The sequence below is a fragment of the Rhipicephalus microplus genome, chromosome X (assembly GCF_043290135.1).
Source record: "Rhipicephalus microplus isolate Deutch F79 chromosome X, USDA_Rmic, whole genome shotgun sequence".
NCBI lineage: Eukaryota > Metazoa > Arthropoda > Arachnida > Ixodida > Ixodidae > Rhipicephalus > Rhipicephalus microplus.
In genome coordinates, this window is record NC_134710.1 from 505,558,366 (window position 1) to 505,579,883 (window position 21,518).

General features: G+C 44.2%; 1 protein-coding gene across 1 annotated transcript in view; it reads right to left on the bottom strand.

Annotated features, from left to right (window-relative positions):
- The window catches only part of LOC119161633 (frequenin-1), a 1,172,367-nt gene that overhangs the window by 1,070,715 nt on the left and 80,134 nt on the right, over nt 1-21,518 (bottom strand). The window lies entirely within an intron of this gene.

Below are 21,518 nucleotides of genomic sequence, written 5' to 3' on the forward strand. Positions count from 1 at the left end.
TTGGGCATCCGCCTATCTACGGTTGCTTTTCGCACCAGCCCTGTAGAAAGCCTTTACGTTGAGTCAAATGAGTGGTCGCTTCATCTGCAAAGAACTTACATGTCCTTTGTATATTTTCTTAAAGTGAAAGCCAACAAGAAGCACCCCTCATACTCTACTATTAATGATTTGTCGAGCTCCATTCTGTTTTAAAACAGGCCTTTGATGAGACAGCCCTTCTCAGTTCGCCTGAAGGGTTTAGCTGAGGAAACTGGACTGTCACTTGAACACAGTTTAATGACTCCTGTAGCATACCTGCCACCGCGGCAATGGCAGGCTACAGACTGCGATGTGTCTTTCCAAGAAGTTACAAAACATGCGCCTATTGCCCATATCCGAACATACTTCCTGGAACTTCAACGCAAGAACACACGTCCTGAGTTCTTTACAGATGCCTCCAAGTCTAACTCCTCTGTGTCCTACGCTACTGTCAGGCCATCCTTTTCGGATGCTGGCCCTCTACATTCAGGCACAAGCATCTTCACAGCGGAAGCTTACGCGATACTTATGGTGGCTAAACACATCGAACAATTACAAATACAAAAAGCAGTAATTTATACGAACTCCCTCAGTGTGGTAACGGCTGTGCACAATCCTAAAAAACAAAAAAACCCTGTCCTCGTCTCACTTTCCTCCACTTTATGCACACTCTACACACTCAAACAACATGTTGTAGTGTGCTCGGTGCCAGGGCACCATGAGATATAAGGCAACGTGATTGCGGATCAGCTTGCTGCATCCGTCCACAAAAGCACTGCTACTACACCCATATCAATCCCGGCGCTTCAGTTTAAGCCGCCTCTTAAACAAAAGCTCAGGGACTACTGGCGGAGCAAGTGGTATATACATACACAAAACAAACTACGCGTTATTAAGCCACACCTTGGCCATTGGGCGTCAGTACCAAAATCACGTCACACAGAGGTAACACTAACGAGGCTCAGGATAGGACACACTCATATCTTTTGTCCGGTGGCGATCCACCATTGTGTGGTGAAGCACTAACAGTTCTCATTTTAATCCAGTGCAAACAATTAGACACTCTATGAAAACAACACTTTCCATTGCCCTACCGACAACATATACCTTTACACACTACACTGCAATGTTCGTCGGTAGGGAACCACTGTTCACTCATAAATCGGTGCTACCTTTTTTAAGAGATGTCTGCTTTCACCATGTAATATACCCAAGCATTGCGTAGCACGGCCTCTCAAGAGAGGTTGCTGTTGCAGTGGCTCCTTTGAAAAGCACTTGCCTCGCGGCCCTTGGACACAAGGGCACTGATAAGGCAGTTGTGCTAGTGCCAAATATTTTTACACGTTTTTATTATCAAAACCTTTGTCACCCTTTTTTACTATGCATATCACGCCACTGTCACAATTTTAATACTTATGTTTTACCCGCATTATCGCGAGCAATTTTAAGGCCCCTATACAGCCATCCAACATATCATTGTCCTCATCTCTTGTCATTGAAATGGCACTCCTTGGCCATCCATTGGCCCTTGCGCCATAAATAGACACACATCATCATTATTTTTTTATTTATTTATTTATTTATTCATTTATCATACTGTTGGCCGAAGGCCGTTCCAGGACGTTGCGTTAGAAGATATGCAATAAAAAGGGACAAAATACAGTCGCAATCGAGGACAGACTGCAGTAGTCGAGGACACAATGCAGTAGTACACGTTATACAATAATAGAAAAGGTACAATGCAAGCAAGAAGAGCTATAGACACTAGTAAATCCTGGTACCATCAATTTTTCCGCGGTCGCTGAAGGAATCAGCTCTTATACAACAAGAAACGACAGTTTTCTTTAGGTAACTTGAACACGCAATATATAGGCTATGTGTCTGCAGTCGGAATGAAAAGTTTAGTTATCCCAGTTTCCAGTTTGCTTACATTGTCTACTGTCAGTTGTTCATAATGCAGTGAATTCCACTGCTAGAATGTTTGGGGAAAAAGGAGTATTTACGGGAATCTATTCATGCTGGACTTGGTAGAATATGTTCTTGGTGGCTGCTTGTGACTGTTCGGGACACTCGCTGTTTTATATATATTGGGCATTGAAATTAAATCAGTTACAATGAACAAAATACAGAATTTTTATTATAGCTATCCTCCTGCGTTGAGCAAGTAAAAGCAAGTTTAATTTGTGAATCATCTTGGTTACGGAATCAGTTGATCGATATTTTGATAAGATGAACATTGGGGCTCTTCTTTGAATTTTTCAATTCTTTCTATCAGGTTTTTTTAAAGGGGTCCCAGACGACGCTCGCGTACTCTAGAGTAGGATGAACAAGCGGTAAGTACGCAGTTCATTTAGTTTGCTATGGAGCAAATTTTAACTTTCGCCTCAAGTACCAGAGCTTTTTTTTTAGCCGAGGAGCATATGTTATCTATGTTTGTTTTCCAGTTTAGATAATTGAATTTAGTAAGTCTAAGGTACTTATAATGGTTTAAACGACTTAGAGCCCTGTCATTTATCTGATATTCGAAAGAGTGTATATTTTTAATTCTATTAGTTATCATTATATACATAGTCTTACTGTAGTTTATTTCCATTTTCCACGTATCGCACCAGTCACTAATAATTTTTAATGCAGAATTTAATGCGATTTGACCACTGCGGCCGGTTACAGTGTGTAAATCAGGCAGTCGTCTGCAAAACGTCGAACCTTAATATTCGGGTTAATATGGGCAGCAGTGTCATTTATATAACTGAGAAAAATCACTCGGCCTAGCACCGATCCCTGAGGGACTCCTGTTGTTACAGACAACCGTCAGGATTTCGCGCCATTTACCAGTACAAGCTGTGTTCTTACTAAACATGACATAATCCATTTGATAATATTGATGTTAACGCCAATACTGAACAATTCGCCAAAATTTGAGGGTGCAGAACGTGGTCGAACGATTTCGAGAAGTCTAGGCAGACAGCATTTAATTGACCTTTCTCGTTTATTATGCCATAAAAATTATGTATAGTTTCATTGAGCTGTGTTTTTCTAGACAGTTTTTGCCTGAAATCATGTTGGTTCAGAAGAAAAATATTAGCATTTTCAAAGTAATTAAACAAGCTTTTTGATATCACATGTTCCATAATTTTGCGGCATGTGGATGTAATTGAAATAGGTCTGTAATTTTCAATGATGTGTCTATCACCGGACCCCAGGTGGTCAAAATTTCCGGAGTCCTCCACTACGGCGTCTCTCATAATCATATGGTGGTTTTGGGACGTTAAACCCCACAAATCAATCAAATCTATCACCGGATTTATGAATAAGAGTAATTCTGGCAGTCAGCCAATGAGATGGTAGTTTGTGCTGGTCTAATGACGCCTTAAAAATGATACAGGGATACTTAGTTACCCATTCTGCATATCGTTTGAAAAATTCATTAGGGATACAATCAGGGCCAGCAGATTTTTTAATGTCCAGGTTAAGCAGTGATTCAGGTGTACCCTCCTCTGTTAAAACAATGTCAGGCATACGCAACCTACTATTGGTGGGAGTCTCAGCAGCATGAGATGACGTTGGCTCTGGTTGAACGAACACAGAATGAAAATATTCATTGTATTTTTCAGCAATTTGTGCCCAATCGTTAATATTATTGCCGTCGACACAAACATGATGTATCTGTTCGCGCGAAGGGGCAAGGGGACGCCAGAAACTTTGTGGTGAATCTCTCAAAAAATTAGGTAATGTCTGCGAATAAAAGTGCTCTTTCAAATTCATAATGAAATAATTGGAAGCGCAAACCAACGGGACACAAGAGAAGAAACATACAAGCGCAGCCATACATTTCATTATGAATTTTGACTAACTAGCCCATCTGTCAACCCTTCAGCTCTTTCGAAGTCTCGAGCATATGCTTAAGCGTTTGGGAAAGCTACGAAATCTCCGTTCTGTTTTTTCTTTGTTTCGACTTTTGCGTCTTATTTTACGTTTAAGCTGAATTATTTTGTGAATAATCCAAGGATTACGCTTTTTTACTGCTTCGGTTTGTTTTTGCAGGATCTTGTCCAGACAGCTATTCACGATATTCTTAAATATATCCAACAAAATGCTGACGTCAGTCGCCCCATCGAAGGAATACAATGACAACTCGAGACGGTCCAAAATGTCAACATCATCTGCGTTACCATAGTCTCTTATACAGATAGCAGACTTCAAATTCTTTGTGGGTAGTGCTTCCTTAACAGAAAGCAGAACCAATCTATGATCTGATAATCCATCTTCCACAGAAACACTACATTCTGTTACATTACTTGAAATGAGCAAAAGGTCAAGTAACGACTCGGAGGTCGGTGAATTCCCAGTGTTATCCCGAACAACTTGCGTGAGATCGTAAGTGAAAGAGAGGTTCAACAAGGCTTCACAATGTGAAACATCTTTTGAACGCACTGTAAGATCAGCCCAATCTATTCCTGGTAGGTTGTAATCTCCCGCAATAATTACATGGGTGCTAGGAGGAACGTTATTGCACATGTAATCCTGCAGACTTTCTATAAATGAAATGGGAGCGTTTGGACGTTGGTAGACAGCTCCGATAACAAAGGGAACACCAAGAAACGCAGTTTCGCACCAAATACGTTCAGCGTTGGGACAGTCATCTATAACAATCAGTTCAACATTTTTTTTTACAAACAATGGCTACGCCTCCACCGCGCGTATCCCTATCCTTGCGGAACACGGCAAAACCAGGAGGGATTAGTTCACTATCCTTTATTTCAGGGCGTAGCCAAGTTTCCGTCACGACAACAACATCTGGGTTGTACTGCATTAGAAGGTGTTCAAATTCCACGGCTTTGTTGGCCAGGCTGCGAATATTAAAGAAATCTAATCAAACTGAAATCATTCGGATTGCTTTTTCTTTGTCATTTTTTGTACGCCAGCTTGACCCTCCCTTACCAACTCTTTTTCGGAAGTTTTTGTTTTCGTCCCAGAAAAACATGTCATTGTTGATCAGAATTTTATCATGCACGAGGCGAACCTTCTTGCACTTTCTCTTTCCGCTTTTGCACTCTCCCATAAGTTTTCACGCTTTTGTAATGTCACTTCCGAAAAATCATCCGCAATCGAGATACTGGTGCCCTTCAGCTTTTTGAAGTTCTGGAATATTTTCATCTTTTCATTGTAGTCAAACAATCTTACGATAACTGGCTGAATTTTATTTGGGCCCTGTCTTCCAATTCTGTGAATTCGTTCAGCAGTGCTGCCTTTCACTTCAAGTGTCTCTTAAATACGTCTCACTTGACTTTTGTTTTTAATTCGTCAGTAATTTCATTAGTAGTTTCTGTTATTCCGAAGATGATTAAATTATTCCGACGGCTGAGGTCTTCTAAATCAACCATTCTTTCATGAGTGTACTGCACAGCCCTACTTATATTACTAACTTCTGTTTCTAGCTGCTTTATTTTCTCTTCATTTTTTTACCGCCTTCACGGTCATTTCTATTTCTAAAATCTTTTTGTTTATAGCCTCTAACTGGTTACTGAAGGAAGCCTGAATTGTTTTATTTGATTTGTGTCCTTACTCATTATTTTTGCCCCTCTCAAATTTCCGCGAGCATTTTTTCAACATGATTGGGTCCTGAATTAGGCTCAATATCTCTGGATAGTATCAGCAACATAGAAACACATTCCAAGGCACAAGAAGCACACACTTTGGGGCTCGGCAGGACAATAATGAACTGGTTGTCACTTCGGAAACATTTTCCGAACTTACTAACCTGTAACAGCAGAATAATCGGCTCAGTTCTTATGACAACACTTTCGCGATGCCCACGAAGCCACTGGGTGTCGACTGTCCTTATGTAGACGCTGCGTTGGGATGTCACTGTCACTATCGGTGTTGTTCCACGTGCATGCTCTAGTCCAGAAGCCGCAAGATGCCACGACGGTCTTTCGATGCGATGCACTTCGCGGCTGCCGGTGGCCGTTTTCTTGCTTGATGCAGGTGACGGTGTCTGTGCTGAGCAAAGGAAAACCTGTAACAGCAGAATAATCGGCTCAGTCCTCATGACAACACTTTCGTCATGCCCAAGAAGCCACTGGGTGTCGACTGTCCTTATGTAGCCGCTGCGTTGGGATGTCACCGTCACTATCGGTGTTGTTCCTCGCGCATGCTTTAGTCCGGAAGCAGCACGGTGCCACGGCGGTCTTTCGATGCGATGCACATCGCAGCTGCCGGTGGCCGTTTTCTTGCTCGATGCAGGTGATGGCATCAGTGCTGAGCACAAGAAAACCTGTAACAGCAGAATAATCGGCTCAGTCCTCATGACAACACTTTCGCCATGCCTCATGGTAATCGCCCATATTACCGCGAGACATTCCTTTTCTGGCGATGAATAGTTGGTCTCGGCACGCGATAGAGTGCGGCTCACGTAGACAATCACACGTTCGGTCCCATCTTGTGTTTGCACCAAGATAGCTCCGAGACCAATGTTACTTGCGCCAGTGGGCACCTCTGTTTGAGCGTCCTCATCGAAATGACCAAGTACAGGAGGGGAAGATAATCGATGTTGCAGTTCCGCAAAGGCAGTCGCTTGTTCATCGGACCGCAGAAATGGGATGTCGTCACGCGTAAATCTGATGAAAGGCTCCGCAGTATTCGAGAAGTTTTAATAAAGCGCCGATAGTATGCCCAGAGTCACAGAAAACATGAAAGACTTTTATTGTCTGTCGGAGCTGCAAAAGCGACCACAGTGGCAGTCTTCTGGGGATCGGGCCGAACGCCTGCAGCGCTCACAGCGTGACCCAGTAACTTTAGTTATTTGTAGTCAAAATGGCACTTCTCAGGCTTGAGAGTAAGGTCAGCGGATCTTATAACTTCAAGAACACTCCAAACGCGACGAAGGTGCTCGTCTAACGTTTTCCAAAAGACAACGACATCATCGAGATAGACGAGGCAACGTTGCCACTTGAGGTCAGCGAGAACGGTATCCATCATTCGTTAGAATGTGCCCGAGCGGAACAGAGCTGAATGGGAGCACTCGGAATTCATACAGACCGTCAGGAGTTACAAAAGCAGTTTTTTCGCGGTCACTTTCATTGACTTCAATTCGCCAATAACCACTCTTGAACTCGATTGAGAAAAAGTAGTTTGCTCGCCTCAGCCTGTCAAAAGAGTCATTCACTCGAGGCAATGGATAAACGTCTTTCTTTGGGACGTTATTTGGCTTCCTATAATAGACTCAAAAGCAAAGTGTGCCATCCTTCTTATTTACAAGGACCACTGGCGATGACCATGGGCTGCTTGATGGCTGTATTACACCGTCTTGAAGCATTTACTTCACTCGCTTTTGAATCGCGCGTCATTCGGTTGGTGAAACGTGGTAAAGCTGTTGCCGCATAGGGTGCGCGTCGCCTTAAGTGATAATACGGTGTTTGGTAATTCATGTCTGACGGAGTCTAGATGAACGTGCAAAACAGTCATGGAATTCTATCAACAGGTCGTTAAGCTTTTGTTTCTTTCGTCAGAAAGCGTTCAATCTATGTCGATGCCCCGGAGAGGTGCTTCGGCATTATCTGTTGCCTCAGAAGCAAAACACTCAGTCACATTAGTTAATTGGTAGGCAGAGGGGATGACAGTTCTAGGGAAAAGACTGCGCCGATCATAGCTGATGTTTGTAACAAGAACCTCGCACTGGCCATCCTGGAGGTCTACAAGGCTTCGTGCTACGCAGACACCTTAGGAAAAAGGTAGCGATCTATTGCTCTCCGCCATCATTTCACCTTGGGCTGATTTGTTACACGCCACTTGAACCATAACAATTGAGCGCGGTGGTATCGTCACAGCATCGTCGATTACACGCAGACATCCTCCATCGTGGCTAAGATTATGCGCCGGGGTGGCGCTTTTTGTTGAAAACGTGACAAGGCGTTGTCGAATGTCGATGACAGCACTATGCTCCCTCAGAAAATTCATGTCAATGAGCAGGTCTCGAGAACACTGACGGAGAACACTTAAGCTGACAACAAAGGTAAAACCATGAATCTGTATTCCGGCTGTGCAAACGCCAAGTGGCGTGAGATGTGCCCGCCAGCAGTACGTATTGGCCTAAGGTTCCAAGGCATCGTCACATTCTTCAGAAAAGCAGCCTGTTTTGCACTTATTATAGAAAAAATGCGCAGCCATGTCAACTAAAGCACTGACTTTGCGGTCGTCAAACCGCACTGGAATGTCTACTGAAATCTTTGCGGAATAAGCTGGTGTCGCCGTCATCGGGGAATCGGTAGTTTGCGAAAGCGTCGGTAGGAGGCCTTGAGCTTGTCCAGTATGATTGGTTCGGACTGTCACGGTGGATGGACGTGTTTTTTGAGCGCTCCCTATCGACTGCGCAGATAAGTTGTTTTGCAAGTTATGAGCTTGTCTTTATAATTATAGGGCAGCAATTAAAATCCCTGTAGCACTTATTTTATTGTACGGCTTTTTCGGGGGTCAGTCCCCAGGTATTTATTAGTTTGTGTGTGTTTGATTTTTTTTGTTTTTGTTGTTTTTCTTTTTCTTTTGCCACCCCGTGGGGGAGGCGCACGTACATTGAACACGCAATTTTTTTGTAGTAGAGCTCAGACTTTCTCTTTTCGTAGAGCAGGGCTCGAGATTTGAAATTTTCGAGTGAGACAAGTCATAGAACAATTGGTGTCGGAAAGACATAGTTAAAAAGACTGTGAAGTGTTCAGGATGTAGGGTTGCTATGAAAGTGGACCCAAGTGTAGAAGCGGAAGGAGAAGAGGCTGACGCGAAGTGTAGACAATGTGAGGTCGAGGAAAAAATGGAGAAAACAATGGCTACCCAGAGTGACATGCTTATGTAAATCGCCGAGCTCGAGACTGCGTTGGCGACAGAGCAAGAGAAAACGAGGGCTATGGGAGAAAAGCTGAAGTCTGCCGAGGAAGCACTAGCCAGGGTATCTAGAAGAGCGGCCTACGGAGAGAATAGTAGGGAACCGGCAACCAAAACTACGGATAAGAAAGAGCAAGCAAGTTTGGAAAAAACAGGTTCAGCCGGTTCATTTGTCGCAAGGCCCAGCTTCAGCAAAGTAGTGGTGGGGCTGGGAGGGGACAAAGCAGCCGGCGTTACAGGGGCAAGTAACCTCAAGGTGCAGGACGCTCCAGCTGAAAAGTCACAGCATGTGATAATCACCGGGGACTCGAATTTAAATCGATGCAGAAAAGCCATCAAAAAGAGGGTAAGAGGTGACAAGAGGGTTACAGCAGGGGCGTTCCCAGGACGCAAGCTGGAAGCAGTCATGAGGCAAGCGAGTGCAAAAACTCAAAACTACAGCTGATAGACGAAACCTCGTGATAATTTCAGACGGTTTAAATGATGTCCTAAATGAAGATACGGCAGGAGTAGCAACTACACTGGCGAAAGGCGTCGATGACATGCGCACCACTTCTCCTGAGGTACAGGTAGCGATATGTACGATACCGGAGGTAGCGGTGCGTGACAGCAACCTGCAAAGAGCGGTTGTAAACGCAAACCAAGAGATATGGCGGATGAGTAGAGGGGAAGGCTTTGAGGTGGTGGAAATAAACAGAGAGGTGCATAGATCGGGTGGTTTTCAACGAGACAGAATTCACTTCGATGGACGGCTAGGTCATCAGGTGGGTTGGTGACTTGCAGGACGCGCAGTAGCTTTTTTTTTGGGGGGGGGGGGGGGGGGAGCGGGCCCTTCGGGGTGCAGGATAGCTAGTAACGAGGACAACAACCAGAGAGACTCTTTGACAGGTGGTATGGACAGATACGATTCCAAAGTGGCACCAGTATCTAAGATAGGCAGAGTCCAGGGCAGAAATAAACGTAGCCACGAGCGTCGAGCCGATTTAGACATAGGGTATATTAACATGCAGGGCGGTAGGAACAGGCTGAAGTGAGAAGAGATAGAAGAACAGCTAAAGGAGGAGAGGTCAATGGTATACGGTTCTTTAGAAACACATCTCAGGGACAAGGAACAACCTCCTAAAAATGACGACTATGCGTGGGAATATTGTAATAGAACAGAAATCAGCAGAAAGGGGGGGGTGGTATTGGGGAATTTATTCATAAAAGTACAGACAGGCAAAGGGTCAAGCAGGAGAGCAAGGAACATTTATGGCTAAAAGGAAAAGTGGCAGGGCAAATGACACTCCTTGGTTTCGTGTACTTGTGGACGGGAGCAAAGGCCAGAGAGGAAAACCAGGCAATGGTAGAGTGTATATCAAAGGACATTCAGGAGTTATGAGGAGAGGGGGAGAAAATTATACTAGGAGATATCAATGCACACATCGAAGATATAGATGGGTATACCGACCCGACAGGCAAAATGATTAAGGATATGTGTGAAAGGCTGGATTTGATTATTATCAACAGTACCGAGAAGTGTGAAGGGCGAATAACATGGGAGGTAGGAAGGCTGCAGTCGACGATAGATTACGCACTGATGTCACATAGGATGTATGATAAGCTCAGGGGAATGCACATAGATAAAGGTGGATCCAAAAGTCGGGGTAGTGACCACAAACGTATCAAGCTAAGTTTTGGAAGAGCAGTGAAAGTGGGAAGGAGAGAAGATGAGCAACTACAGGAAAATTTTTATTCAGAAAGGCAAATTGAAATAGCCACTAAAGGAATTGAGAAAGTAATCACTCAGGATAATAAACAGTGTGACTCACACGAATCTAATTAGACTGTTTGAGCTAGAGCTTGCTAAGGCACGTGACAAGTCAGCCCGGAAAAGAAGACATTAACCCAAAAGTTGGTGGGATGAGGAAGTTAACAGAGCCATTGCAAAACGTCAGGGAGTCTCCAGGGAACACATACATGCTAAGCAGCGGAGTGAACCGACATATGATTTTGAAAGAAAATGGGAAATTTTTCTAAGCTGTAGAAGGAATGCATCCCTTTCTGATCAATGAAAAGATTAGAAGGAAGGGAGCCCAGTGGCTGGCAGAAGTACATAAAAAAGATAGAGAGGCAGCTGCGCAATTTTGGAACCATATAAACTCCCTAAGAAATGAGACGAGCCTAGAGCAGAGGTTTATAACTGCAGCTCAAGGTGCTAGGCTAGAAGGGGACGAAGCAATTGAATATATAAGAACAAGGGTGACAGAAAAATTTCAACACAGAAGTGTTTTGTTCACCACAATAGAAAAGGATGAATCAAGTGGCGCAATGGCTCCATTTTCACAACGAGAGTGGGAAAGGGCTGAGAAAAGGGTTCCTAGTAGTACATCAACAGGCTCAGATGGTATTCCAATTAGGCTGATAAAAACATTAGGTCCGAAGTCTAAGCAGGCTTTGAGAGAGGCAGTGAGAAAAATAATAATCGATGGTGAAGTTCCCGAGGGATGGAAACTTAGCAGGATGCGCATGATCTATAAAGGAAAGGGACACAAGGCTGACATAAACAACTACCGTCCTATAACAGTGACATCAGTGGTCTACAGTCTGGTGATGCAGATTATAAAGGAAAGACTGTAGGCATGGATAGAGGATGAGGGTGTGCGGGGGGAACTGCAGAATGGTTTCGGAAACACAGGAGGTTGGAAGAGAATATGTTCTCACTGACGCAGTGCATCGAAATACAGAAAAAGAACACAGGCCCCTGTGGCTAGCATTTTTGAATATCAAGGAAACGTACGATAGCGTGGTTTAAGAGGAATTGTGGGAATACTGGACACACTAGGCGTGGAAGATGTAGTCACTAATTTTTTAAAGGAGACCTATAAAAGTAACACAGTAGTTATAAAGTGGGAAAAACAGGTATCTAAGCCCACAGAGGTGAAACGGGGGCTTAGGCAGGAATGTCCTCTGTCACCCTTGTTATTCATGATGTACCTACAAGGATTAGAGGCCAAATTAGAGGGAAGTGGACTGGGCTTCAACCTCTCTTTCGTCAAACAAAGAAAACTCATTGAACAGGTACTACCAGCATTCTTGTACGCAGATGATATAGTGCTAATGGCCGACAACAAGGAATATTTGCAGAGTTTGACGGACATCTGCGGTAATGAGGGAGATAGATTAGATTTCAAATTCAGTAAGAAAAAACCAGCAGCCATTACTTTTAATGACAATGAAGGTAGTGAGCTTAGAATACAGGAGGTCACGCTAGAGATAACAGATGAATACAGATACCTGGGCGTATGGATAACCAATGGGGCCGAGTACCAAAGGAAACACTAAATGCACGTGACGACTAAAGGTAACAGGGATGCAGTGGTAATGAAAAACAGGGCACTGTGGAATTACAATAGGTATGATGTTGTGAGAGGAATATGGAAAGGGGTCATGGTTCCTGGTCTGACGTTCGGCAATGTCGTCTTGTGCATGAGGTCAGAAGTTCAAGCAAGATTAGAAATTATGCAACGTGGAATAGGTAGGCTTGCCTTAGGAGCTCACGGGAATAAACCAAATCAGGGAGTACAAGGTAATATGGGATGGACATCATTTGAGAGCAGGGAAGCTAGCAGCAAGATAAAATTTGAGAAGCGATTGAGAGAAATGGCGGAGGAGCGTTGGGCCAGGAAGGTATTCAGCTACTTGTACATAAAGAATGTCGATACAAAATGGCGGAAGCGAACCAGAAAATTGACTGGTAAATACTTGGAAAACAGCAGGGGGCCAAAGCAAAAAAAATTATCGTTTAAGATGAAGGTGAAGGAAGCTGAGACCGATATGTAGAGAATTGGCATGAATAAGAAGTCCGCACTAGAGATCTATCGAACGTTTAAGCAGGAAACAGCCAAGGAAAGGATCTATGATAATACTCGGGGTAGTTCTCTACTGTTTGAGGCCAGGACGTGAATATTGTCAACAAAGACATATTGGGCTAAATACGAAGGGGTAGACACAGTATGCAGTGCGTGTGGAGAGGAAGAAGAAACTGCCGAACACTTGATAATGTTCTGTAAAGGGCTTCACCCTGTAGTTCAGGTTGATGGCGCAGAGTTTTTCAAAGCACTGGTGTTTAGGGACCGTGAGGGCAAAATATACTTTAAGCGGGTAGAAATAACTTGAAGGAGGTTATCTGATTGGTGGCTAAAGTCAAAGCACGAGTTAATATGGAACCTTTCGCTGCAAAGTGAGAATCCTCAACCTCACTATTTAAGGAAAAAATAAATGTAGTTTTTGGTTCAATGAGATTTACGGCTTGGTGGTGCTAGCCACCGCCAGATCTAAAGGGTACAGCCATATCCACCCATCCATCCATCCATGAGCGGCCTCGCCCCCGAAGGTCACTGAGGTTAGTTTTCTCGGTGTGGACTGGGTGGCCGACCCTCCGCCACGTTTGAATAGGTACGGCGATTTGGAAAAAATTGCTGCAGTGACGGGGAGCGTGACTGGAGCAAAGATGACGTATTTCCGCGCTTCTGAGCCACATATTCTTTAATTTGAGGGGGCCACTGACCGAACCTGGGTGGCGGTGAGTTCCTCGAAAATCTGCATACTCCAAGTTTACGGTAAGAACACTGTCGGAAGAAATGCCCAGCTTCGCCACCGTGGAAGCAGAGAGGATGTCGATCTGACACACGCCAGACGTCTGATTTCTACGAGATCAGGCGAAGTGCGCTGTAATATGGCGCCGCTTGGACCGTCTGCAGCATGGCTGAGGCCACGGTGGGATGCGGGATTGCAGGTGTTGTAGGGGGCCGCAAAGCTACAGCATAGGACATGCGGGGGAAGTCGCTGAGTGGTTGATTACCCCGCATAAAAGGCGGTTCTCTTAGGGCATGCTGGACTTCATCTCGGACAAAGCTGGACAACGAGGAGATAGTAGACTGGGAGGGCACTGACAGCTTCTGGAGTTCTTCGCGGATGACTGAACGTATGAGCTCTCGTAACAAATCTATTTGGCCACCAAAAGCTCCGAGTTGTCCGTAGTTGAAGCGTTGACGTGTCGTTCGTATGACGGGGCCTGGTGCCTAAGAGTGCTTTCCGTGGTGACGGCTTCTGTGAGTATTTCTGACACAGTCTTGGGTGGAGTGCGCACAAGCCCACCGAAAAGCTGCTCTTTCACCCCGCGCATGAGGTACCATACCTTCTTTTCTTCTGGCATGCCGGGGTCAGCTCAGGTCAGCTCAGTATGCTGGGGTCAGCTCAGCTCAAAGACGCGTCATATCCTCGACATACATCGCAATCCCTTCGTTTGGCATTTGTATGCAGAACTGCAGGTCGCGCTCAGCTCTATCCCGACGGTCAGGGCTGGCATATGCCCCAAGAAGTCGGTGTTTGAAGTCTTCCCATGGTGTAAGAATACCTTCCCGGTTCTAATACCACACACGTGCGCCATCCAAAAGATTGCAATAGACGTGCCGCAGTTTGTCTGCGTCGTCCCACTCGTGCACGGCAACGAACTCGTAATAAACAAGCCAATCTTCTACATCCTCAAGTGCAGTGCCAGGAAAAGGATTTGGCATTTGCGGTGTGAGTAAGGTGCAATCAAGTGGCATTGTGACATTAATACCGGTTGGGTTGGTGTCGGTAGGGCTGGTCGGAGCTGCAATGTTGTTTGTGAGCAATACAAATTTAGGGGATGCCCTCAGATTCTTCTGCTGGCGTGGTGCACAGGAGTGACCACTGGTACAACGCTTGAGTTCTTGCTATGTGGAGGGGTACGGTGCATAGATTACCCAGCACCTCCACCAGTTTGTCAAGCTCCAAGAACTGTAGAGACAAGACCGAAAGAGTGGGGCAGAAAGACACGAGCGTGTATCTTCAAAACGAAGCGCTGACACAAACTTCTTCGTTCTCTTTTCCTTTTCCGGCTGGCTAGGGCTTGCCGGCTAACAACTCTAGGTGACAATATGTACAAATGTTGCACGCACTGACATATGTTGAAGAGTTGCAGATGTTTATATAGCTGGTTGTTTGCACTTGCGCAATGATGTCAAGTGAAACATGTGTTTTAGCAACACCAGAAGCTGATAAAAAGCGCTGATTCTCGCTTAAATGCTGGCCCTGGACACTGCTACATAAATCAACTTCAGAGCTGGGCACCTAACTACAATTGGAGTTAACGCAATGTGACGGCTGTAAAAAGGAATATATACGTAGTGTTTATAAAATTTGGTAGGCAACGCTGCAACCACTATTGACATTTCACGTAGATTAGCGTCTATCTGAAAAATTGTTCCGAGACCTGGTGTAGCTCTGTGGTGGAATGCTTGACTGCCACGCAGAATGATTGGGTTTGATTCCTGCTGGGACCCTGAAATTTATTATTTGCGTTCGTCGAGGGGTCAACGTTTCTTATGCCATGTTTTTCTTAACGCTAACACTTATTCTATACTTTCGTTGGGTCGACGCTACCGATGTCGGTTATTGATTAACGCTTACGCGTTTAAATTGCCCATGTGGGTTCTCGTTCTTCCTATGTAGATACCAAGTGTCGATCACCTTGGCTTATACCCACATACCTACGCGTCGGTATTTGCTACTGTCTGACGAGAAGTGTTTGACGACGTATGCGACTGGATTGTGCCATTATTCATGTCTTGACCAGCGCGTCATTTTCGTCAAACCATCTTACCCTACCATGCTAATTTGGGTTCACGCGAAGTTAAGGGGGTTAAGAGCACCCAAACTTAAGCGGCTAGATAGATAGATAGATAGATAGATAGATAGATAGATAGATAGATAGATAGATAGATAGATAGATAGATAGATAGATAGATAGATAGATAGATAGATAGATAGATAGATAGATAGATAGATAGATAGATAGATAGATAGATAGATAGATAGATAGATAGATAGATAGATAGATAGATAGATAGATAGATAGATAGATAGATAGATAGATAGATAGATAGATAGATAGATAGATAGATAGATAGATAGATAGATAGATAGATAGATAGATAGATAGATAGATAGATAGATAGATAGATAGATAGATGCGCTGAAAGTCACCGAAGTTCACTAAGAAATGCTTAGCACTTAAAATAATACTGCTGCATACCCTACGATTTTGGACATAATGAGATATTTCCGTTCACTGGCATCATATGTATAGGTTTCTTCTCCAATGTCGCCAGGGATTATGCAGTTCTATACCTTGATTTACGTGAAATGCTGCAGTGTTCTGCCGCCGCGTCAGAAACGTTATTAGAAGGTTCACGTGGGAGCACCGCTGATATAGCAACGATTTCAGCACAAATGTGAGAAAGTCGCATTGAACTCTTTCAATGGCACACTCATGGACGTGCCCAAGCAGTAGCGTAACCAGGCGATGGCTCACCGGGCCCAACCCCTACCCCGCAAATATTTTTCCCCATGCAGAGAGAAAAATGACCATTTCAAGTAGATACTCTCACCCAACCCCAACAAAAATTTCAACCTATAGGCTTCTTGATCGATATAATAACTAAACAACCTTCAATTCGATGAGGCAACGACTAGTCTCGCACGTCAAGTTCACAAACAGGTAATCAACTGCAAGGAAATTAGCCCATAAGGTGGCTATCTAAACTGGTAGTTCGGACTGTGACCGCAGCGTTGCTACGACTTTACACGAAGACAAAATCTGACCGCAAAAGGAATTTCCGCACCTTACCTCAAGTGCACAATACTTTTTGTCAATTAAAGCTTCAAACTTATTGCCAGAGAAATGCGAAACTAAACTACGTGTTGACTAAGCTAGTACATGAGAAAAACACACAAGAGCAGTGGTGGTATTCTAAGGCGAGTGCCTTCCGGTATATGTTGCGATACTCGATGGGACACGTGAGCGTGGGGCATGATACACTTGTGAAAGCGCTGTCCGTAAATACGTGGATTCCTCTGGTAAAATTTTTCTATAAAAGTAGAAGCCCTTATATCCCCGAAACGAATCAACCATGCTCATCTCAACCTTATATTTTAAATATGGTATCCTATTTCCTTCTCAAAATCACATGGTTATGCGTCAATGAGTTGGTTGTATCCCAACACAAGCGGTTCTTGATTTTCACACCTTTCAGAATGCAACTGTTAATTGATTAATATTGAAAGTTTTACGTCCCAAAACCGCCATATGATTATGAGAGATGCCGTAGTGGAGGGCTTCGGAATTTCAACCACCTGGGGTTGTTTAACGAGCACCCAAATCTGAGCACACGGGCCTACAAAATTTCCGCCTCCATCGGAAATGCAGGCGTCTCTCATAATCATATAGTGGTTTTGGGACGTTAAACCCCACATATCAATCATCAAATCCATCGGAAATGCAGCCGCCGCAGTCGGGATTCGATCCCACGACCTGCGGGTCAGCAGCCGAGTACCTTAGCCACTAGACCACCGAGGCGAGGCAGAATGCAACTGTCGTCGCCTCGAGTCGTCGGGATTAGCATGACGACACGAATATTTTCACTCATCTCACATTGCTATACGACCGATTCTTGACTGTGCAGTAGCGAAAGTACAATAATTTTTTTAATTTGCCTGAAACCTTACTGAATTCCTTTTCTCCATTCATCTGCAGCTTGAGACAAGCAAAAAGCGAATGGAAACATTAAAACAGCGCACGAAGCGAACGCATCATTATGTAGGCGCGCCACGGCTAGCATCGAACAGTGCGTGCCGTTATGTCATCTGCCAGGTGGTGTCACTCTATCTTGTCGGAGCTACTAGGTGGGCGGATTTACCAGCGAGCGGGTTAGCAGAGAGGGCAGCGGAGCGGGACCCGATAAGAGAGTAATAGCTGAGTGACGCCCTTCTCGCTTCAGCGGATCACATTGCTGCGCCAGTTGTTGACGGAGGTTGAAGGAGTGGAATTTACTGTCGATCGACGAGAGGCTTTGTTGCGTCACCTGCGAAAACGTGAAGTCACTGCGAAACAATCTTGCAAAATGCCTTTTAATAAGTCGCAGGTGCTTAGTAGAAACAAATTCTCGTTTTTCTTACGTGACTTCCCGTCAGTAATTAGAATGCATGACGGACTACTCAACATACTCACCCTCTCTAAACAAGGAGGAGAGAGGCTGACGCCGCCAAAAAGATGAAGGCCAAGTCAACCCAGGCAGCACAGAACGTTGGCCCAATGTTTGGGATAGATTGGCCGTTCATGGCCCAAGATCGGCCCAGCTAGAAAACGTACTACCAATATGGCTGTGCCAGCGTATCGGAACGGCCACATTCAACCGAGTTGTACAAGTAGCAGCCAATATGGGCGGAGACCGGCAATTAGGCTGGCATTATTGGCCCATCCTTCGAACGTTATAGCCAGAGCCGGCTACAGAGTCAACTTTGTTGGCATAACATTAGACCCGTATGAGCCAATTTCAGCGTCTGCTCTTTTTTGGCGCTCTTCTGGTCCCACTTCATGCGTCGATTTTTCAAGCTTGAGAGATTATTATGCCGGGCGCATGAGAAATATAATTTTTGGTATAAATCATGCACAACTAGCAAGATGGTTGATTGAAGTTGCGCAAGGCTGACTATTTTATTGAGAAACATTTATCGTGTTTGTCGCCTGTCAGACGTCCAATGCGTGCTTTCCCAGGTGAAAATCGTACAGACTAAGCAACCACTGATGTCACTGCCGTACGCGACGCACTTCGACGTGACCCAGCACGTGTACGCGCCGGCGTTCTTTTCTTTGCATCACGCCAGCAATGCCACGCCAAGCACTTTGCACTTCGCGGACATCGAACGCAAATCGTATCGTATCGCGTGTCCTGCTATGCTATCGTCACGACCGATTTAGTTTTTTCACGTTCACAGCGCTGTTCCAGTTACCGCGGCACACAAGTGCTTGATGTGTGGTAACTGGAGGTTATGAGTTATGTTACTGTGATTGAATCGTACAACACACGCATTTGTCGTAATGCACACGCACCGACGCACGCATCCTGTATTGCAGCGACCGCACGAATGACCTACAACATTGCAGCGAATGGTTGGTAAAGTGTGGTGGAGTGAGCGGGCGTCGGGCACCTTGTCTCCGTAGGTCGTCGCGAGCTAAAATTTTGTTCTGGAACTGTCTTCTGCTCTCTCTCTCTCTCTCTCTCTCTCTATATATATATATATATATATATATATATATATGTGTGTGTGTATATATATATATATATATATATATATATATATATATATATATATATATATATATATATATATATATATATATATATATATATATATATATATATATATATTCTACATTACCCAAAACATCAGCTAGCTTACAAATAACGTATTAACGAGACCCACAGTACGACGCGCAAAAATAACGTTTCCGTGAGTTCTTATGTGATGATGCATAGAACACACAACACGTAGGTTATACCGTTTATAAACAAACAAACACGCGCGCATATGGCGTCATGTTGTTTTGATAAAATAGAGAGCCATAGACCCCTGCCCCCTCCCTCCTGCTCTTTTTTTAAGTTTGTTGAAAGAAGGAAGTGCTTTGCATAGATCTGGCAAGGTGGTTCCTCTAAAGTAGAGTTTTATTTCACACCCACTGTCCTTTATTAAATTTTCGTTTAGTGGGGCGACTAAGGCCAGCTGATTGTCTTTCGAGAAATCAATGGACTTACATGTTACAAACCTGAAAATGTGCCAGAAATCGCGGTTATCTCAAGAACATGAGGAGGATCTTTTGACAGCTGGTGTCAGGACTGGTCTTCAAAATTGAAAGGCATCATCTAAGAATAAATCTTAAGCTACGAATGAGTGAGTGTTTGTAGTACTGAAGACTGTAGCATGTGCTGTCAGCAGCTGTGCATTTTTTATTTGGCATGCGAGATCTTTAAATTTCTTTCTTACAGTGTTTCTCGATCTACCTCAGTCATATTTTGATAGTTTTTTTTCTCTACACTCAGTGCACAAGTGCAAACAGGATTGTTGTGATCAGCCAATAACTAGTTCATTTGTCTTAATTATCACATACTCTGCATGCAATTTTGTGGTATATGTGTCTTCAGGACGTCCAATAATCAGTGGGAGAGTCAAACAGAACTAAAAGCAAGCGTAATTGAAGGGCTCAGTTAGCCAAATGAGGTGGTGCATATAACTCTTCCCACATTTTATATCATTATGACTTATACTGATATACACACGTAAAGTTCTCATTTGTTTTCATTGTCATGTGGCGTATGAACATGTTTTATCAAGACTTTCCGAACAGCAACGACCCTCTTCACTTCTAGTTTGGCATGCAGATCAAGATATTTAGCTTATCTGTATTAGTAATAGCTGAGATAGTCACGTCCACCAGAGAGGCAGTTTAATCGATGAGCCACACAAGGCACAAAAGTGCAAGATGGGTGCTTCATAGGTAATGCAGGGGTGTAGCTAAGGAATGGGACTCTGGGCAAATGGCTCACCCCTGAAACCTTCAGCAACGGGATACCGAGCACCAAATAACAGATACTGGACTTCCTTCAACTGAAGACCAAGTACCTCATTCCTATATTCTTTCACCACACAATGTTCCGCCTATATCACAGGTTGTAAGTCCATGGCCTATGTTCAAGCATTTTGTCAAGATTTATGTGACCTTATGTTTTGAAACGGGAACATTTTTCTAAGAGAAACAAAAAAAATATTTAGAAGCAGTGGCTACATTTGTGTATACAATATGTTTGTGCAATCTATGCTACCTGAATTCGGCACAATTATTGACAGTGCGTCATCATTCACACATGAACAGGCTATATTCTTAGCAAGTGTTAATAGTACTCTTCACACCTGATTTGCAGCTAACTAAAAGAAGAGGCCTTCCCTGTCGAGCTAATAATACATACTCAAGACATCACCACTGCAAAAATACACCAGCCACAACCAAGAAAGGGCACACCTGTAGTAATTAGTCCACACTTTTCATGTTTTCTGCTGTGCAAAATAGGTTGGCTGTGTGAGCACGCATCTAGTACCAGGAGGCTGCAACGACAAAGTCCTACTTACAAAATACTCACCAGCTGAGAGGAGAAGTATAGACATGCCATCCTTCAAAACAGAATGCCGGAGAAAGGTGCGGCGATTACTTTTACAGAGCATAAAAACATGCTAAGAGTTGAAAGTTGTAACGTTGCTGATCTTCCAGCCAAGTACGATAATAGTACACTGAGAAAGGATACTGAGGATACGCCATCAACAAATGACAAAACAAGAATGGACAGAGGTTTATCTACATCAAATGAAAAGTCTTCAACTGGTAAGGCGAGTGAGTGACAAACAACGAGTGTACGAGGGAGAGCTGTCACACAAGGTCGTCAGCAGTCAAATGACACAGGCCAAATTCAGGGGTGGCGCCAGGCATAGGGACAGGGAGGCTAGAGCCCCTCCTCCCCCAATATCCGCCAGACCTCCGTGTTGCGTTACAACTATGTGTATGACTATGCTCCCAACAGGGAACATAGTAATAACACAATGGCCAAGTTCACCGCCTCTCTGCTCCCCCTGAAGGACCTCGCTTATTGTGGGTGCACCCCCGGTATAAAACTATCCTGGCACCGACCCTGGCTAAAATACAATAAGAACAACAGAAAAATCAAAGC